Source organism: Gossypium hirsutum, chromosome A03 (assembly GCF_007990345.1).
Source record: "Gossypium hirsutum isolate 1008001.06 chromosome A03, Gossypium_hirsutum_v2.1, whole genome shotgun sequence".
NCBI lineage: Eukaryota > Viridiplantae > Streptophyta > Magnoliopsida > Malvales > Malvaceae > Gossypium > Gossypium hirsutum.
Genome location: NC_053426.1, coordinates 68,054,892 through 68,070,872, shown reverse-complemented (window position 1 = coordinate 68,070,872; position 15,981 = coordinate 68,054,892). Strand labels below are relative to the sequence as shown.

General features: G+C 32.3%; 1 long non-coding RNA gene across 3 annotated transcripts; it reads right to left on the bottom strand.

The window, feature by feature from the left end:
- Positions 1-1,194: 1,194 nt before the first annotated feature.
- On the bottom strand, positions 1,195-6,529 carry LOC107887419 (uncharacterized). 3 transcript variants are annotated; one of them, XR_001681174.2, is made up of 5 exons: positions 6,405-6,529; positions 4,614-4,669; positions 3,937-4,056; positions 3,406-3,469; positions 1,195-2,546 (listed from the first exon to the last, which is right to left on the bottom strand). It is a non-coding gene; the product is annotated as an uncharacterized lncRNA (long non-coding RNA). The 3 variants fall into 3 exon arrangements; XR_001681173.2 differs by having other exon boundaries at positions 1,195-3,469; positions 3,937-4,112; XR_001681172.2 differs by having other exon boundaries at positions 1,195-3,469.
- Between the last annotated feature and the right edge of the window lie 9,452 nt (positions 6,530-15,981).

Sequence of the window (15,981 nt, the reverse complement as noted above, 5' to 3'; positions counted from 1 at the left end):
GTTGTTTTTATTAAATAGTTTTAGTATTAGGGATTAAATTGATAGATTTTTAAGCTAGAAATGATAAAAGATTAAATTGTAGAATAAATTATAAATTGTGAGTAATAGGGACTAAATTGTGAAAAATTTGAAATTTAGGGGTTTAATTGAAAATAGGGAGTTAAATTTAGTTTAAAGTGAAATTTTTATGAAAATATAGAATTAAATGTGAAGAATAAAAATTAGTCTTGATTTAGTGACTAAATTGGAATTTAAGAAAATATTGAGTAAAAATTTAAAATATTCAATATGAAATTAAATTGTGTTGTATTGATGTATTTTAATTATTTTAATTTTGTAGCTAACGTTGTACCGGAATCCTAGATTAAAAAGGGGAAGGATAAAGTAGACGTCAAATAGCTCTGAATTCACGGTTCGTTTTTCTATAATTCGAACCTAGTTATTAATTGTTATATTTTGATTTAATGCATATGGTAAATGGTTGAGGTGAGTATTTTGGCACTTTGATATTGAATTGAAATTATAGTTGATTGAAATGGATTGAATCGGTATATATATTATGAATGTATTGATTATTTGAATTGAAATAAATATATGTGTAAATGTGATAATGCGCAATTATGATAATTGGATATTGGTTGTATTTGGAAAGTGAATTGGAACCCTATTAACTATATTAGGCTGATTCGGATATAGATGGCATGTCATAGGATAAGAAGAGCTCAGGGATTTCTTTGACTTCTAGTCGATGAGGCACTGGCTGCCAATTTACTTCGGTTTAACCGATGAGACATTGGATGTTAATTTATATAGCATTGGGCATAGTTATTACTTCGGATTTATCCGATGAGGCATTAAGTGCCAAACTGGTGTGTTGGTTAGATCCGTGTATCTGTCCGAGTCCGAGTCGTATTAATAGGGGTAATCAAATAATAAAGTTCTGTAATTGATATTGAATAACATTTTATGTGAATTGAAAATGAGATAGTGATTTGAAACATGAAAAATGAGATATGTGGTGATTAAATGAGATACATGAGTTATGTACTCATGAATTGAATATTGAATGGATAATGTCATTGTATAAACAAATGTGGTTTGATATGTGAAAAGCTATTTATATAGCAACTGTGTGAATTGATACATTTGTTAAACAAATGAAATACGACAACATGTGTAAATTGAATATAGTATGAAATGATATGCTATTATGTATGAATTCAAAAGGTTGGCATATGGTAGTTGTGATCTTAGACATTAATATGTGTTTATAATTCAATTGTGCATTTTGTAATTCTATTGTCTTTAAATTTTCAGATTATAGAAATATCACTTAGTTTTACTCAGCGTACGATTTTATTTTTCCCGTGCATAGGTTGGGTACTTCTCTTTTGATCGCCAATTCAGCATCCAGCAACAATCTCGATCTCAAATGTGGTGATATTTATCTTTTTGTGTTGGTATGTACTTAAGATGTCTAGTTTATAGTTATTTTGTGGATGGATTGTAAATGAAGTTATAAGTGTAATGTTGATTTGAATATATAAATTATGTTTGTGTTTGAAGCCATAATTTGGCATGTTGTTTTAAACCAATGCTTGTTATGTGTATGTGAATATAAGTTGATGTTTTAAGTAGATATGAGCTAGGCCAAATTAATGGATTTTGGCATGTTTAAAATTTTGATTTGAATGATGCAATGATGATATGGTTTGATGATATTAATGCGGTACCAATGAGGGTACATTGGTTAGGAACCTAGGATGCTTGTTTTGGTGTATTTTGAATGTGTTTGATCGTGTTTTGAATAGAGTAAACGAATGGTTTTTAAGTTGCTTAATGCACAAGCAAGTAGGAAATGGTAAACCTATGGTTTAAGGCACAATTTAGGTCCACACGGCCAGACATACGGGCGTGTGACTTGGCCGTGTGAGACACACAGCTAGCATACAGGCCTGCGAAGCCATTTCGAGGGTTACACAGCCTGGCACATGGGCGTGTGGCTTGGTCGTGTGACCCAAGTCAGTGAGTTACACGGACATGAACACGAGCTGAGACACACTTGTGTGTCCCTACTTCAAATGCCCAAACGGCCTGGCCACACGGTCGTGTGCCCCTTGTAGTAGAATTTTTCTAATTTTTTCCTAAAATTTTCAAATGTTCCCGATTTAGCCCGAAACACTTTTAAAGTGATTTTAAGGCCTCGAGGGCTCGATTAAGGGATGATATGCTTGTATAATATTGGATTATGCTATGTTCATTGAATGTTTTGAAAAGAATGATTATGTTACATTTATTTGGTAATGTTCCGTAACCCTATTCCGGCAACAGATACAGGATAAGGGTGTTACACAACCAGCGGTTGGAGTGGACCAGTCGGGCCGTCATTAGCCTGGACCGAACAAATAACAGCTGAACTGACTAGGGATGCCCTAAGTGTGTCGCACCTATGATGGCACCACCAGGTATGATGCTGCCAGCGGATGTGATGGCGCCATTCAAGTGGCTGACGGATGGTCTATAACACCCCAAACCTGTATTCGTCTCTGGAGCAAGGTTACGGAATATTACCAACCAATCAAAGCATTTAACAACCAATTCATAAGTAATCATAAGCATATTCTAATTCCATCATTAAAATGTGAATTGTCCCTAAATCGAGCTTTAAAGTTCCCCTGAAAACATTTTAGGACTAATAGAAATCATTTGAAAAGTTAAAGAAGAATTTGTGAACTTTTTTTTTACTATAGGGTTCACACGCCCGTGTTTAAGCCCGTGTGGGCATTCGAAGTAGGGACACACGGCCATATCCGAGCCTATACCCGTGCCCATGTAACTCATTGACTTGGGTCATACGGCCTAGCTATACGCCATGTCCAAGTCGTGTACCCTTCGAAATGGCCTCGCACTCCCGTGTGCCAGCCGTGTGTCTCACATAGCCAAGTCATATGCCCGTGTGTCTGGTCGTGTGGACCTAAAATGTTCCTTAAACCATAAGTTTACCATTTCCTATTTGCTTAGGCATTAAGCAACTCAAAAACCAATCGTTTAACCTATTCAAAACACGATCAAACACACTTAAAACACGTCAAAACAATTATCCTAGGTGCCTAACCAATGTACCCTCACTTGTACCACATTTATATATCATCAAAACACATCGACAATGCATCATCCAAATCAAAGTTTAAAGTATACCAAAATCACTCAATTTAGCCTAACATAAAGCTACTTAAGACACCAAGCTTTAAGTTTCATACACATATCAAGCCTTTGGACAAAACGCATACTAACATTTAGCTTCAACCATAAACGTATACCTATAACTCAATTTGCATCACATTCACAAAACAACTAACAATCAAAGACATCCTAGGTACATGTCATTACAAAATTAAACCTCACCACACTTGAGATCAGGATTGTTGTTGTTGGATGTTGAGTCGACGATCAAAAAAGAGTACCTAACCTACGCATGGAGAACAAAATTGTATGCTGAGTAAAACTCAATGATATTTCTATAATCCATACATTCTAAGACATGATATGATACATGATGCTCAAATTGAATTATATCATCATACTACTATCTAAGCATATAATTACAAGATATCACCATTTCAATCTCATGCATTTCATCACCTTATTTCACGTTATACTCAATTTTCACAAGTATTCACCTTTAGTTGGTTTGAACATATATCTCAATTCACATCACTTGTTATATAAATAGCTTTGCATAGATCAATCAACAATTTACTTATATATGGCACAAGCCAATTCACATTAAGCAACTTCACTTATTCGAATAACCACAAGTATATCTAAAGCATTTGAATTTATTTCACAACTTTAATAATCTAACTCAAGAATATATCATATCTTCTAATGAATAAATGTATATACATAAGTAAACATAAACTTCTTTAGTAATACCTATAACCATCCTCCTTAGATCATTCATAAAACCTTGTTGTATAGTCCAGTTGATACACGGCACCCGGTGCCTAGCAGATAATCCGCGAAAGAGTTTGTGCCCAGCGCTAGTCGAATAAACTGACAAATGTGCGCCCAACACTAGTTAGATAAGCTGATGGAGGTTGCGTCCAGTGCTAGTCGGATAAACCGAAGAATAATTAGTGAGCCCAGCTCTAGTTGGATAAACCGACAATATTTGCACCCAGCATTAATCAGATAAACCGACGAATGTGTGCCTAGCACTAGTCAGATAAACTAACGAAAGTTGTGTCCTGCGCTAGTCGGATAAATCGACGAATAATTAATGAGCCCAGCTCTAGTTGGATAAACCAATTATATTTGCGCCCAACGCTAGTCGAATGAATCGATGATGTCAATTATTCATTTGCAAGTCCATAATTTTTTTTACATTTTCATAACTCAATATCAAATGTCATAATTTAATAACACTTCCACTCCAATTATCTACTAATCATACATTAATTTATTCCATTCAATTGAATTAACTTATACCTCCATAAACTCCCATTCAATTTAATTAACAATTACATTAGGGATATATATTAAGGCATCAAGAAGCAACTAGATTAATTAAAACAATTTATAAAGTTTGAGTTTAGGGACTAGAAACTTACCTAAAACTGCAGATGATTATTCTGCAACCTTCTCTTTTCCCCAATTTACAATTGATCTACTCATTTCACGATCAAAACATAATAAATCAATTTATTAACTAATTCAAATACCATATCAAGTTCAAATTCAAACCATTCTACCATTTAATTACATTTTTACTTATTTGCATTCAACATTTACCCTTGATACAATTAAATCCCCAATTATAAATCATATTATTTAATTAAAATCAAGAAAGTCCCATTTCAACCAATTATTCCACAAGGTTCAAAGCAACTCATACTTTCAATTAATTCACAATTTAATCCTTGAATTTGCCATTTCCATAATTAACCAAATATGCATATAATTTATTAACAATCCCTAAATTCTTGAATTTTATAACTTAACATCATGCTAATTTAATTTATAGCATTAAACTTCTTGAAAGTTAATACTAACAAAACTCATGGTACAAAATATTTTAATTACTCACTAAACTTAGTAATTCAACTCAAATTTCCAGCACAAAGAACAATCCACCAAAACAGTCCCTAGACTTCACAAAGTTAACAATTTAACCTCTAATTCTATCAAAACAACTTCAAACATTAAAGTTTTTCAACAATGACAACTTCCACAAAAATCATAATTTCTCTAAATTTCCACATGAGTAATCTACTACATAATTTTAAGGTTCCAAAAATATAAAATTTAATTGAAAATAATCAAATCATCCCAACAAAATTAAGCTTCAAAAATGACACTTAAACGCCGAATGGTGCTAACCTTTCTTCTCCCCAAATCGGCATGCAAGATATGAAGCTTTAATTTTTGTTTCTCTTTCCTTTTTCTTTTCCCCACTACCCTATTTGTTTCTTTTATTTTATTCCTATTTTCATATCATTTTCTTTTTTATTATAACTTAACATATATTACACACACATATATATATTATATAATTCTCTCATAATTATCCACTAACCAAAACTCATCAAATTAATGGACTATTTATTTAAATAGTCCCTTATTCTAATCTCACTTTGAAATTTAATACTAATTGCTAATTTATCACTCACTTAAGTTAATCATTATACTTAATTAAACACTAATAATTAAAATTATCAAACTATCATTCTACTTGTTTCTAAAATGACTCTGTAAATATTAATCTCAATTTCATATACCATTCAATTCAATACATTTAGCTACTTATTTACACTTTTACACATTTGCCCCAAAACATTTACATCCTATACAATTTCATCCATCATATCAACCAAGTTAATTCCACAATTATCATATTATCCCACTATTGCCGAATACTTAACCCTCAATATACAACTATATATATCTTTAATTTATAATAAAATCCTTCTCATTTATAATTTACTCAATTAAATCCCTAATTTTTAAATGTAGTAAAATTTTACTCTATAAAATAATACAAATTCAACATCAAGCACCCAAACAAAACTCTTTCAAATAAAAAACTTCAAAATATCTTAATGACATATATATATTTTTCATACATTGATAATTTCAAATAAATAAACAATTTAACCCCCATATTTTCAAAATTTTCCATAATAATCCTCAATGTACAATTTCATGAATTTACTTTACAAATCATCTAACTTCACTTCCAACTTTAAAAATCTATCAAAATAATATTAAGAACTTAGATTTTCTACCATAGTAATTTCTATTAACTACAATAATTCCACAAATTTCAACATAGGTATGCTAGTTCATGCTATTAGGTTTCCAAAAACATACACTTCAAGTAAAAAGATCTAGAATATACTAACCAATTGAAGCTTGTAAAAATTTCAGCCCCAACGCTGAAAGTTCTTCTCTTCTCCCCCTCTATTTCGATTTGCGTGAAGAATACAGAAAAAAAAATGATTTTTCCTCTCTTTCCTTTCCCCCACTCACTATGTTCTATTATAATAATGTTTTTATATTATAACTATTTATTAATAATAAATTTCTAACATTTAAAACATTTTAAGCCCCACCACCGTCCACTACATAAATACATAGGTATAATTCCATTATAAATTCTTTAGCTTTGATTTACATTATACCATTAGTTAATATAATAATAATTAAACTTTATAATATATATTTAAAGACATATATAATAAAGTCATAATCGACCACTAATAAGATCACATATATTATGGTCTATTTATTTCGTAAGTCCTATATATTTAATTCTGTTTATAAATCCTACTTTATTCAATTACGCGATTTAGCCTATGTACTCTAGTTAAACACTCTGTCGTTAAAATTACATAACCAAAATTTAATTCACTTCTAATATAACTCAACAAATATTTTTATTAAATATTTACGAGTCCAATTTAAGAAAACGAGATCCCGATACCTCAATTTCCAAAATCATCGACTTTAGAATTGATACACTTGTATCTTGTCTAACTTTCTAATAATTAAAATTATTAAACCAAACTTCAATGTAATACTGTAATATCCTTACAAATATTAATAAATAATATTCACTGATCCTATCATAGGAAACAATATTCCAAAACCACCGCTTCTAACTTCATTGACTTTCGGGTCGTTACATGGTCGACAATGATGATTCTTCAGTGGTTGAGCAACGAAAGAATTACACTTCTATTGGGACTCTACTAGATAATTTGATTTCAGATTAACAATTCCAAAAATGATATTATTTTAATAGTTTTAATATTAAATTAAAATTAATATTTATCTTGATAATATTTTATTAATTTAATATTAAAGTGATTATCTTAATATTAAATTAAATTTAATATTTATGTTGTAGATAAGTATTATATTAATTTAATAGATTTAATATTAAATTTAATCTAATATTTATCTTGATAAGTATTATATTAATTTAATATTAAAATTATTAAGTTTAATTATGGTTGAACTCTCTAAACTCTCCTTATATAAATAGTCTTGTGTTATTATTTTTCACTGTAACGCTCCAAAATTTCTAATTTCGTTATTGTGAAAATATGACACAAATATCTGTCAGCTTTAGTGGTTATATGTTTTAAGAGTGTTTGGGAAGTCCCAAGTTCAAGCCTTCGCTTGGGTAAATTTTGGTATTTTGAATGAATTAGGCCTTACTCTTGTTCAATAGGCTTTTATTTGATTGTTGGTAAAAATATATTAGAATGGGCCTGCTGGTCTGGTGGTTAAGCGGAGTGTTAGTGTGTAGGATGTCCTGTGTTTGAGTTCTTACGCAAGCAGGGAAATTAATTTTTGTTTGAGGCGTGTGGCGTGGTGGAGTTCAAATTAAACTGGACTGCTGAGTAGTTGTGTTTTAGTGGGTTAATAGAGAGTGTTTTTAGGAGATAATTAGAGAGAAGTTATCAAAATAAGATTTTCTTCTTATCAGTTTTCTATTTTTTTCCCAACAAATTCTGACGTTAGACTTTTGTTTCTCTGCCGTTTCTTCTCAATTCTTGTTCACTTTTGGTTTTATTCCCCTTTGGCTGAATCTTGTTTCTTTTCTTTCTCCTCTCTTTTCATTTTCTTGATCGGTTCATCTCTTGCTCTATACCCAAAATTCTCTTCTCTTTTCCCTACTCTTTTCATTTCTGTATTTTTTTGCAAGTCATCTCTTGGGATGCAACTTTCGACTTCATCTATTTTGGTAAGTGGAATTTTCCCCTTAGTTACCATATTTCGATTAGGCAATTAACAAATGGTTCGTTTTACTCTCGTTTAGGTGTTGTTCAAAGGTTTTAAGCGGATATTCCAGTGTGTGGAGACGACTGGTTATCGGATTTGTCGCAGGAAGTTTCTGAATCGTTGTTGGTTTAGTTTCTCGAGTTTTATGTTGGGATATTTGGTTTGATTGACGAATCAAGTGATTAATTAAGGGATATATTTGTCAAATATAGGTTTTTGAAGGCTCGGGTTACTTTACACAGCGAATTGATACCAGGTGTGTACTCGAAACGCAAAAAAGGGATTCGGCGAGAAGCTAAAATTGCTTGCTGTCGAGAACTAAGAGAAAATGATGTGAAAAATAATAGAGAAAGGAAATAAGGGTGTTATAAACTTGGAAATCAACATTTTGCACTAAAATAGTTTTGGACAGCAGCAGTACTCTAACTTTAAAAAAACATCAAAAATAGTGAAAATTGAGTTAGAGGTTGAATAAAATGTGAAATTAAAGTTTATTGAGTCTAGTTTTTCATGGAAGAAACAGTGTAAGCAATGGAATTTTAAATTACGAGATATAATAAATTTTGTAAGACAATGTCAAAATGATTTCGGGTTCTCCTGTTCTAACTTTGGAAAATCATTAAAAATTGTAAAAAAATAATTATGGGCTTAAATTTATATGTTTAAATCCTTAATGAGTTTATTTTCAAGAAAAACAAACGGAAACATCATCCAAATTCCATACTAAGAAATAATTTTTAGTAATGAGAGGTTGAAGCTGTCAAACAGCAGAATAGGGATAAATTTGAAGATTTTACTGTACTTATTTGATAAACTATAAATTCTGAAAATTTTGTGGTAGAAAGCTATTTGAGTCTATTTTCAAAAACATGAAGTGGATCTTAATTTAAAATTCTGTAGCTCAATATATAAATAATTTAGTGACAATGATTCAAGTAGAGAGCTTTGAATGAACATATAAGTAAATAGTGAAAACATATATGAATATTTAGCTAGCATGGGTTACATTAAAAATGAATCACATTGTGACAGCCCTAAAGCGACCCTAGTAGGAAAGCGGTTTCGGGACCGCTAAACCGAGTCACCAAATTATTTGAATATGATATTTATTGTCTAAAATAAGTGTGTGAAAATTTTAAGCTTCGATTTAGTAAATTGCATGTGAATTTAGTCAATAGGACTTATGTGTGACATTTTTGAAATGTGATAGATCAAAACATAAGGACCTATTAGTGCATGTTGAAAAAGGGGGGACTTGCATGTCAATTTTTCCCCCCATCTAGTAGTGGCCGGCCATGACATTAGGATGGACAAAGGGTGATGGGCAAAACATGTCATAGACATGTTGTGTTGGTGCATCATGGGAGGAAACAATAAAATAAAGTTAGTAATAAAGAAATGGAAAAAAGAAAGAAGGTGTGTGATTGTTTCTCCCCCCTCCCCATTGCCGTGAATGTAAGAAAGAAAACAAAAAAAAGTGTCCATCTTTTTTTCATTTCTCTTGGCCGAATGTTCTAAGGAAGAAAGGAAACAAGTTGTGTTTTTTGGTTCTTCTTGGCCGGATTGAGAGGAGGAAGGAAGGAGTGAAGCAATCGGTCATCTTAGGTCGATATTAAGGTAAGGAAGTTGATACTAGTTCTTGAAATCCTAGTTGATTTTGAGTGAGATATCAAGTTATTGTTGGTAACCCATATTGAAATTGTGATTTTGGAATAAGTAAGGTTTTCGGCTATGGAGATTAATAAGGGTGATGTTGTGTTTCATGCTAAATCTAGATGAAAAATGGTAGTTGCTTACATCTTGATGATTATGAGTTTCTTTCTTGGTCTACCTTAGATCCATGAAGTATATTTTTATTTGGTGTTGTTGGAAGTATCGGCCATGGTATATCCATAAGTGTGATTTATGCTTATTGCATGGTAGGTAAGATTTATGTTTTGGATATATGTTTAAATTTGGTTATAATCAAATTTGTGATTCGGCTCTTGCACATATATATATATGATTGCACATGATGTATTGGTATGACCTATATATTATCTCAAGGTATATACTTACACATGATGGTGCTTCGGTTATGGATTAAATGATGGATGCGTATTGAGTTATAATATGTAATGCATTAGTTAGTAAAATGTATGCCATTTATGTGTGGTATTAAGTATATAATCGGCCTCAACATAGACATGCATATTCGGCCATAGGAAGAAGATTGGTGTTGCATGTATTCGGTTAGAGGCAAGCATATTGATGCTTTTGTCTTGGCTTAGAAAATTCGGCCAAGGGGGAATATTAGCTAAAATGTTGAGTTTGATTCATGATTCCATATATATATGTGACTCTAATGCCTAAAGTATATATGGGCTAAGTACCTTGAGGTTTTCTTTTGATGTTCGAATGAATTGTATTAAATTGCTTGATGTGATTAAAAATGCATATGACCATTGTGTAGTTGAGCTAGAAGGTGGCCATATGACCAATCAAACTCCTTGTCATATTCGGCCATAAGCTAGCATAATGAGACTTTAATAAGTTAAATTTGTTTGAATTAGCTCAAAAGCTTAGAGGACCACAGTTGGATAAGGGAAAGGAAAAAGTTATCGAATAGCCGCTGAAAACGTTCGACCACATCCGAGGTAAGTTCTTGAGTAATAGAGCTTAAATTATGATTTGATTAGATCATGTTTTAAGCAAATCAAAATCATGCTCTTTGTGTGTGGCTATTGAGCCGAAATTGCAAGAGTGATAAGTGTCTTGTGTTTGAGTTTTGCTAATGAAAATGAAATACGAATGTGTCATGATTTATTGTTAAATGTGCATGGTTATTCGAATGATGTCCGGGCTAAGTCCCGAAGGCTTTGTGCTAAGTGACCATATCCGGACTAAGATCCGAAGGCATTTGTGCGAGATACTAATTCCGGGCTAAGCCCGAAGGCATTGGTGCGAGTTACTAAATCCGGGTTAAGTCCCGAAGGCATTTGTGCGAGTTACTATAACCGGGCTATGTCCCGAAGGCATTTGAATGAGTAGCTATATCCGGTTAAATTCCGAAGGTACATGATTTGGGAATGAATGATCTTGCTGTAAAAATTTCAGTTAATACACTTGTAACATCCCAACATTGAGGTATGTTTCGTATGTGCTTTGAATTAGTTGAGCCCTTACAAATAAGTATTCGCTCAGTTGATAAATGAGCTACCGGCCTTTGGCTAAGTTGATCTTTGTGTATGAATAAAAGGGTTGGTAATGTGAAGTAAGTATGATATTGAAAATTTGTGCATATGAAATTATCCGTTTAGCTACATGAATGCTATACTTTGGTTGTGTCTAAATTCTTTGCTCAAAACTTACTAAGCATTTAATGCTTACTCCGTTTCTTTGATTCTCTGTTTTATAGATTTTGATTCTTCAGCTATCGGACTCGGGATTTTGAAGTCGAAGTCGCCCACACTATCAAAGCTCCTTTTGGTATACTTTTGGTTGAACTTTGAAATGGCATGTATAGGACTACCCTTTTGTTGTTGGTCATGTACCCTTCGGTTTTGTGTAAATTTGGATAGCCATGCGAAAATGGCTTAAATATACTTTGATCATAGCTTTATAATCGTTTTGTATGTTGTCCGTCGAGAGGTATGGAAATGTTGGTAACGGTTAGCCATGGGAATGGTTATTCATGATCATTTTTGGAATATGTATGACAAACTCTAGTTGATCCATGGAGGATCATGAAATAGGTAAAGTTTACCTTAAAAATAGATGTTGGCAGCAGTAGTGATGTGGATGTGAAAAATCACTAAAAATAGTAGGAATGGAATTAAATAGTGAATAAATTATGTAATTGAACCTTGATGAATCTATTTTCATAGGAAAGTAACGAAACGTTCATATGAACAGTATATTATGAGATGTTAAAGTTTTCGTGAGACAGGGCCAGAACGGTTTCTGGATCCCCTGATCTGACTTTGGAAATTCATTATAAATTAACCAGAGACATTTAGAAGTCATTCCATATATGTATAGATTCCTCTTTGAGTCTAGTTTCTATAGAAACAAACGGCATCAGTATTGAAGCCCTGTACAGGGAGATATCCAAGTCGTAATGCGAAAAGGTCAGTGTAGTCGATCCCTGTAACAGGGGAGACTTTGACTAATAAACTGTACTAATTGGCCCTACCAAAAATTCTAGAAAAAAATTTGTAGATGCATATATGAGTCTAGTTTCAGGGAAAAATCACGAAACTGATTTTCGAGTTGTGAAACTCAAGATATGATTTTTAAGGTGACAGTGATGCAGTTAGCCAGCTTGCCCGGAAAATTTTAAAATGGATTGTGCAAAGAAGTGATTTAAGTCTGCAAACCCCTCGTGTCCGACTCCGGCGATGGACTCGGGTACGGGGTGTTACACACATGGCCAAGGCCAATTTGGGCCGTGTGAGTCCAGTTTTTTGAAAAGTTGTCTAAGGTTGCACAGGTCGCCCAAGTCGACTATGGACCTACTGAAGGGTCAGTAAGCCTTACTTAGACCCCCTATATGAGTGATCTGTCTGTCTGATTTCTGTACCGAGCATGAATTATGATATCTGAATGTATATACTGTAATTGCATAATAGCATGGCACCTTTTGTATGTTGCATTGCATCGGGGTGGGTTATTGTTATCTGGAGGAAGTGTCTGAAAAGCTATTAAGCCTGTTATCTGGCAACCTTGCCGCAAATTTTTGATTATGTGCCGTATTTCGGTATAGCATGGTGTGTAGAGGCTGGCGGGTAGGATTCTGATTTTCTGCTATTACATTTGTATCTGAGATGGGCCAAGGCCCTAAATTATATTTGAGACTGTATCTGAATGGGCCAGGGCCCAAACTGAATCTATAATGGGCTCAGGCCCCATACTGTAATTGATTATTTTCTTGTGTATCTGTATATATGTTTTTTGTGAGAATTACACACCGATTTTGCGAAAACTCACCCCTTTTTCTATTTAATTTGCACAGGTAATCCCTAGACTTAGGCAGATTGGTGCAGTGGAGGGCTCGACGGTGACCACCACTACTGAATTGTTTTATTAAAGCTTTTGATTTTATATTATGTTGGGACTTTGGACTGTTTGGTTTAAATTGGGATTTTATACTGTTTTTATGGATTTTTAAACTGCAACTCAACAAAACAAGGTTGTTCTAAAAACTAAGATTTTCGGTTTCGTAAAATAATTGGTTTCAAAAGCTTCTGCTTAAAAGACATGTTTTAAGGCAAATCAGCTAGTTCACGTTTTTTCGAATTAAATAAAAGCTAATTAACTAGAACGGTTTTAACTTGTCCATCTCGATTTCAAACCCTATTCCATGTGACATCGCTAGATTCGGCCATAACGTCTAGGCCAGGTTTGGGGTGTTACATTCACACACTTGAATTTAAGAAAAAATTGTAGAGAGAAAATTCTCTGAAGAAGTTATTTTAGAAGATTTCTAAAGATATTTTTTTATTTACAACTTGGTCCAAAAGTTTAAAGAAATTCTAAAACTGCCCTATTAGTAATTTTATGAATTTTTTTATTCAAAGCGATCCCATACTCGGCAAACGTGAGCTTGAGGATAGTGGAGAAGACTACTCGGCCGAAGCGTTCATCCTAAACGAATCGAAAATGTATAATTTTGACTAAGTGTTTATTACTTTAGATATCACAATAAAATTCTAGTTTTGGAAAAAATATTTAAGACTCTGCTTTTTCCTCAAATCTATTTTCCTTTACGTTTTTCAAATTTGATTTTTCAATACATACCCCTCGAGCTACTACCTTTCTTGCTCCTCCCACATATCTTAATCAGCTTAACTTGTTCTTTTACTCCTTTTGAGATCTCAATCAGTGCCTTCGAACATTGACTCTGATACTAACTATTACAGGGCTAAAAATTTAGTCTCATAAATTGTGTAGCCTTTGGCGATTTCTTTGCTCTAAATTTTCCCAAGTCAGCGTAACTTTCGCGAAAGTGAGAATTCTCACAAAAATTATCCAAGGCATAAAAAAAAATGTTAGCAACTCGAGAAAGAAAGAAGCCATGAACGAATAGAAAAACTAGAGAAAAATAGCTTGCACCGAATGTTTGAGTAAATGCTCTCAGATATATTCAAAATTATGAATGGAATGATTACAAATAAAGGGGAAAGTCTCTATTTATAGTTGAGCTCACCCAAAACCAACGGTACAGACTGGGTTACATCGATAGTCAAGATTAGAGCTTATCTACAATTGAGAGCCCTAAGAAATTTAAACTCTATACAATTTTATCCCTTTAGGATTTATACTATTTACCCTGATAACTTTAGTTTTACTAGAGTGTTTCACTAAGTCATCGAGGTTTCAAGTAAATGGGTTTCTCCATATGTCTCACGAGTTGGGCCAATTCAAGCGGGTTAAATGAGCCTCATTTCATCAATTAATCTCTATAGGACACTCTTTGTACGATCATCATGAACTTTGACCCACAACCCGTGACACCTAAGGATACTTGAATGCTGCGTATATATTAATGTTGCTAAATTTTAGTCATGTCGGTCATATTTGTAATAATGAAGTTTAATGGGTAAGACTTTGGTTTAATCACTTACTCTATAAAATATATTTTTTTCCTTTTCATATTTATGTCATGAATGTTTAAAAGTCTTATAAGGAATAATATGTTAACATAATATGTTCTTGACTTCTTGCATAAAATATTTTGGTTTGCTTTGAATACGGGTTTAATCTAATTTGTGCACACCACTATCATGTGAAATGATTACTGTTTCATCATTTAATAAACTTGAACTAGGATGCTTTCTTAGGAATCAAAATGATAATTTTCATGTTAAATTTATTAAATTTAGGATTAGATTAATAGGATATATAAATATCAGAGGTTTAATTTGTCTTTAGAGTTTAAGAAAAAGTTAAAAGTTAAATTTTTGTCACTGAGTTAATAGCGATTAATATTTGAGTGATTAAATTATTTAATTTTAAAAAATTTAGTGATTAAATTGAAATAATTAATAGTTGGGTGACTACAATAGAACAAATGTATAATTAGTTTAATCTTTGTTTTTGGGTAAACTATAAAATTAGCCATCCAACTAGTGGCGTATTTCTGTTCTGGTTACTCAACTATGAAAATTTTTAATTTTGCCACTAACGTTTTAGATCATTTCTATTTTGGTCACTTACGTTTTAGATCATTTCTATTTTGGTCAACTTCCTAAATGGTTAATGAAAGTGATAATGTGCCCTTTTTCTAACTGATATAATAACAAATTTAGTCTCAATACTTATACATTTTATCAGTTAATCCTAATTCTAAATGATTCAATAAATTTAACCCTCCATATTTAGAAATTCTATCAATTTGATCCTCAAACACGTATAATTAAATATAAGTTACATATTATGAAAAAGTACAAAATATAAAATTATTTATATAAATAATATTCTAGGTATTAATATTTAATTATAATTATAAGGTTCAAATATGCACTTAGCCCCCAAAACTTGACACATTCTCCTAAGTTGGTATTTATGGTTTTTTTTCCTCCAAAGTTGGCACTCGAATTTTCATTCCATCAATAGTTTTGATACTTTTTTTTTGTAACGGTGTCAAATATAGAACATATGACACTCTTAGGCTGTGACATGTGGCATTGATGATGTTATAATAAGTTT